We start from the raw sequence: 6,092 nt of genomic DNA, 5'->3' as shown, positions 1-6,092 counted from the left end.
ATAATATATACTGGGACAGAGCTCATCTCAGCACTATGGACTCGCTGATTTTTATTTGTTTACTTGTTTGGGTTGAGGGATTTATTTTGGTTTGGCTATTTTCCCTTGGTTCAATATGCTTTTCTCTTTCTGAGCCTTTTTAGCAAGGACAATAGGTCCCAGTATCAAATAAGTGATTAAAAGAAAAAAATAGGCACATGGGAATGTATGTGTGTGTGTGTGTGTGTGTTAGTCGCTCAGTTGTGTCCGACTTTTTACTACCTCATGGACTGTGGCCCACCAGTCTCCTCTGTCCATGGAATTCTCCAGGTAAGAATACTGGAGTGGTAGCCATTCTCTTCTCCAGGGGATCTTCCTAACCCAGAGAGTGAATCCAAGTCTCCTGAATTGCAAGCAGATTCTTTACTCTCTGAGCCACCAGAGAAGCCAGGCAAATAGGAGCCAAATATCAAAGCAGTAAGTATTCAAGTGACTATTCACTCATTAAGCTATAAATGTCAGAATTGATCATTAATCTGAATTGCAGTCCTTGGGTAAGTAGTTTTCATGCAAGTTAATTAAAGATACCAGAGGAGACTTAGAAGCAGGATTTTGGAAAGAGCCACAAACATTTTTTTGTGTACTTTCATACCTGGTTTTAAATATGGAGGCACTTCTCTTTCTTGTTAGGGAACAGCATATTGTCAGTAAAATTAAGTCCTGGAATGAAACTTCTTCAAAAAAAAGAAAGCCAAAATGAAATCATTTTTAAGGGTATAAATAAAATAGTTACACACATTTCCTGACAGCGTGAATGAGAAGGTCCATATTTATCTCAGTAAGTTTTCAGCGTTAGACTTTAGGAGCCAAAGTGACAGTTTTGGACTCAGCAGACAGTGAGCTTTATATATAAAGACTCAAAATAGATTTCCTTTGCCCCTAGTCCTGCCAAAGAGCCATTTTAGGTGTGCAGGAAGGCGCTGAGCACACTCATACATAGTGCCCTTCTGCTGAGTGGAAGCAGTGGATAGCTCTGTTTCACCTGACTCTTCTTGATTGGAATTTAGATTCCCAAAGAATCTGAAAGGTGATAGAGTCTTCATGATTTCACAGCAGATGTGCTTTTTTCTTTTTTTCCTTTTTATGCATGGAATCATTGAAAATTGAGAAGAAAATGCAAATAGCCTGCATTTGTTATGAAGGAAAGATATTTGAGCTATGGGCCATCAACAATGCTTTTGATCATTCTGGGATTAGAGGAATTCTTCATACTTGTAGAAACAGACTGTGTCAAAAGATAAGAAGTGCAAATATGGATTTAAGTAAGATAAGAAATTTCATCCTAAATTTCAACAGAACTCAAGGCCAAGTTTTTGTATTGACATTCTGAAGAGCCTTTTAACTGTGGTCTTTTGCAAATTCCTTTTTTTCTTCTATCTTCTTCTCTCTCTTCTTTCTTGCTTTCAGTTAAAAAGCAAAGACCACTTATATGCTTTTGATACTGTACTGGGTTCTGAACAGAGAAAAATGGGAGAGCGTATGGGCAGTTTTTTAAAAAAAGAATTTTCAGGGTAAACTCATATGTAAACAGAATGTGCCCTGAATGATATATTAACTTAAACAGGCATAGAATAAAATAGAGAAGACTGAGGTTTCATGTTTAGGTAAAAGGAAAATGGGATTTTAAAGTATCTTCCAATTAGTAAGAGGAAGCTCTATAAAGGAAGTGGGATGACTGCACAAATAGAGCACGAAGCCAATGTACCTATGATAAACAAAAGGGGAAGGGAGGATACTGGGAAGATAAAAGTGATGTGAGATGGTGGTTAAGGATGGTTTGAGGAGGATTATTTGAATGCAAGTTAGGCCCAATCTTTAATGTAGTAACTATTATGAACTTTCAGGAAAGGAAATGGCATTTGTAAAATCTATAAGTGAAAAATCCACTTTGTGTAAATGCATTTATTCTTGTTTCAGTCTGTAGCCTGGGAACTTGAGCAGGGAGGAGGTTGTAACAGCTATGTGAAGAAATAACCTATGGCCTGGACCAGAGTGTAATTGAGGAGTGGTTTAGGAGGATAAGCTGGAAGTATTTAGTGAGCTACTGGAGTAGAGGATAGGGATACATTAAAACTAATATAAGGTCACTTCTTGTGATGGGAGGGAAGGGTGGTGGAAGAAACAGAGCCAACTCTAGCTTCAGTGAGGTTGGTCTGAGTGAAGTACAAGGCAGGATATAAGAAGCCTATCTGTTCATGCCTTGTTGTTCAGGCGTTCAGTCGTATATGACTCTTCGTAACCCCTTGAACTGCAGGACACCAGGCTTCGCTGTCCTTCACCATCTCCCAGAGTTTGCTCAAACTAATGCCTTTTGAGTCAGTGATGCCATCCAACCATCTCATCCTCTGTCATCCCCTTCTCCTCCTTCCCTCAATCTTTCCCAGCATAGGGTGTTTTACAATGAGTCAGTTCTTCGCATCAGGTGGCCAAAGTATTGGAGCCTTGCTTCAGCATCGGTCCTTCCAATGAATATTCAGAGTTGATTTCCTTTAGGATTGACTGGTTTGATCTCCTTGCTGTCCAAGGGACTCTCAAGAGTCTTCTCCAGCACCACAATTCGAAAGCATCGGCCTTCTGTATGGTCCAGCTCTCACATCCATATATGACTACTGGAAAAATCATAGCTTTGACTATATGAACCTTTGTCAATGAAGTGATGTCTCTGCTTTTAAATACACTATCTAGGTTTGTCATAGTTTGTTTTGCCAAGGAGCAAACATCTTTTAACTCTTTCTGACTTCAGTTTTAGAGTCTAAGAAAATAAAATTTGCCACTGTTTCCACTTTTTCCCCATCTATTTGCCATGAAGTGATGGGAACAATGCCATAATTTTAGTTTCTTGAATGTTGAGTTTTAAGCCAGCCTTTTCACTCTCCTCTTTCACCCTCAAGAGGCTCTTTAGTTCCTTCTTGCTTTCTACTTTAGAGTGGTATCATCTGCATATCTGAGGTTGTTGATATTTCTCCTGACAATCTTGATTCCAAATTGTGATCAAACCAACACAGGATTTCACATGATATACTCTGCAAAGAAGATAAAGAAGCAGGGTGACAACATACAGCCTTGACATACTGCTTTTCCCAAAACTGAACCAGTCCATTGTTCCATGTCTAGTTCTAACTGTTGCTTCTTGACCTGCATACAGGTTTCTCAGGAAGCAGGGAAGGTGGTCTGGTTATCCCACATCTTTAAAATCTTTTCACAGTTTGTTGTGACCCACACAGTCAAAGGCTTTGGCATAGTCAAAGAAGCAGAAGTAGTTTTTTTTTTTTTTAATTCACTTGCTTTCTCTATGATCCAACAGATGTCGGCAATTCGATCTCCAGTTCCTCTGCCTTTTCTAAATACAGTTTGTATATCTGGAAATTCTTGATTCATGTACTGTTGAAGCCTAGCTTAAAGGATATTGAGGACTACCTTGCTAGCATGTGAAATGAGTACAATTGGACAGTAGTTTGAACATTCTTTGGCTTTGCTTTTCTTTGAGATTGAAATGAAAATTGACATTTTCCAGTCCTGTGGCCATTGCTGAGTTTTCCAAATTTGCTGGCATATTGAGTGTGGTACTTTAACAGCATCATCTTTTAAGATTTTAAGTCAGTCAACTGGAGTTACATCACTTCCACTAGATTTGTTCATAGTAATGCTTCCTCAGGCTAACTTGACTTCACATTCCAGGATGTCCGGCTCTAGGTGAGTGACCGCACCATCATGGTTATCTGGGTCATTAAGTCCTTTTTTGTATAGTTCTGTGTATTCCTACTACCTCTTCTTAATATCTTCTGCTTCTGTTAGGTCTTTGCTGTTTCTGTCTTTTATTGTGCCCATCTTCACATGAAATGTTCCCTTGATATCTCTAATTTTTTTAAAGAGATCTCTAGTCTTTCCCATTCTTTGTGTTGTTCATTAAGAAGGTTATCTTATCTCTCCTTGTTATTCTCTGGAACTCTGCATTCAGAAGGGTATATCTTTCCCTTTCTCCTTTGCCTTTCGCTTCTCTTCTCAGCTATTTGTAAGGTCTACTCAACCATTTTGCTTTCTTTCATTTCTTCTTCTTGGGGATAGTTTTGGTCACCACTTCCTGTACAATGCTACAAACCTCTGTTCATAGTTCTTCAGGCACTCTGTCTACAAGATCCAATCCCTTGAATCTATTTGACACCCCCACTATATGCATGCCTTGAACAAGGGGCAAAAATCTATGATGGGAGAGTGATATCATACTTTCTTCCTGTTTAATATGACTTAGGTTAGGCCTAGTGAGTGGTAGACTTATGTATTTGGGTTTGTTTGCTGTTTTGGTTTGTTTTTTCCTAAGAATGAGATGATTTGGATGCTTTTTTCCAGCATGTCCTTGTATTTTCCTTTGAAATTCATGATCTGCTTCATTAAGGGGATCCACATTTTCTCAGTATGAAGTTATCTCAGTGTGAAACATGCGAAGTCGAGGTATCACATTTGAACAAGAAATGCTTCCTGAATTAAAATAATGTGAGTAGGAACTCTTAGCTCTCACATATGATATGAAAACTTCTTTTTTTGAATTAATTAATTTATTTTAATTGGAGGCTAATTACTTTACAATATTGTAGTGGATTTTGCCATACATTGACATGAATCAGCCATGGGTGTACATGTGTTCCCCATTCTGAACCCCTCTCCCACCTCCCTCCCCATCCCATCCCTCTGGGTCATCCCAGTGCACCAGCCCTCAGCACCCTGTCTCATGCATCGAACCTGGACTGGCGATCCATTTCACATATGATAATATACACATTTCAATGCTATTCTCTCAAATCATCCCACCCTCGCCCTCTCCCACAGAGTCCAAATGACTGATCTTTACATCTGTGTCTCTTTTGCTGTCTTGCATATAAGGTCATCATTACCATCTTTCTAAATTCTATATATACAGTATTGGTGTTTTTCTTTCTGACTTACTTCACTCTGTATAATAGGCTCCAGTTTCATCCAGCTTATTAGAACTGATTCAAATGCATTCTTTTTAATGGCTGAGTAATATTCCATTGTGTATATGTACCACAGCTTTCTTATACATTCGTCTGCTGATGGACATCTAGGTTGCTTCCATGTCCTGGCTATTATAAACAGTGCTGCAATGAACATTGGGGTACACATGTCTCTTTCCAGTCTGGTTTCCTTGGTGTGTATGCCCAGCAGTGGGATTGCTGGGTCATATGGCAGTTCTAGTTCCAGATTTTTAAGGAATCTCCACACTGTTCTCCATAGCGGCTGTACTAATTTGCATTCACACTAACATTGTAAGAGTGTTCCCTTTTCTCCACACCCTCTCTAGCACTTCTTGTGTGTGTGTGTGTGTGTCTGCACATACATTTAGCATGTCATATACAACTGTAGTTAGTTGTGTATAAGTTTCTATATATGGGTTTGTATATTTGGGATGTCTTATTTTTCTTGGACAATAAGGAGTATGCCTTCTACTTCATTTGTATCCCCCAAAGAACATAGTGTGTGTGTGTGTGTGTGTGTGTATATATATATATATAATATGTAGATTGCATCTAATAGAACATCTTAAGAATTTAAAATTATTGGTCAATCTTAAAAACAAAAATTTTATTAAAAAATGATAGAGAACATTGTAAAGTCCATACAACCTCAGATTAATCTTATATCTTTTATATTTTTCTATTTCAACTACAAATTAATGCCTGTTATGATAATTGAAGTATTCCAAAATTCTCAGATGACTTGTAAATAATTAATGAAACAGTAAAATATTTTTAGTGATGTTGCATTGTCAGATATGTTTTACTATGTACTCTCCTGTGAAAATTGGTAATTTAAGTATGGCATGTATGCTAATTATGAATTAATGACTGACTAATCTTAATTCAGCCTTGGGCAAATCTGCTTCTATGTGCTTCCTCAGCTGTTAAATGGGGGAAAATGACTGCTAGCCCACAGGCATCCAGATGAAGATTTTACTCTTTGAAAATAGAAAGTGCCAGACAGATATTTCATGACACAATAACTTTGAAGTTTAGCAACAATGGGACTATGGGCTTCCC

This window comes from Moschus berezovskii, chromosome X (assembly GCF_049115385.1).
Source record: "Moschus berezovskii isolate FMDL1 chromosome X, NW_MosBer_1.0, whole genome shotgun sequence".
In the NCBI taxonomy this organism is placed as follows: Eukaryota; Metazoa; Chordata; class Mammalia; order Artiodactyla; family Moschidae; genus Moschus; species Moschus berezovskii.
The sequence above is the reverse complement of the archived record's forward strand: the minus strand, read 5'-3'. Positions refer to the sequence as shown.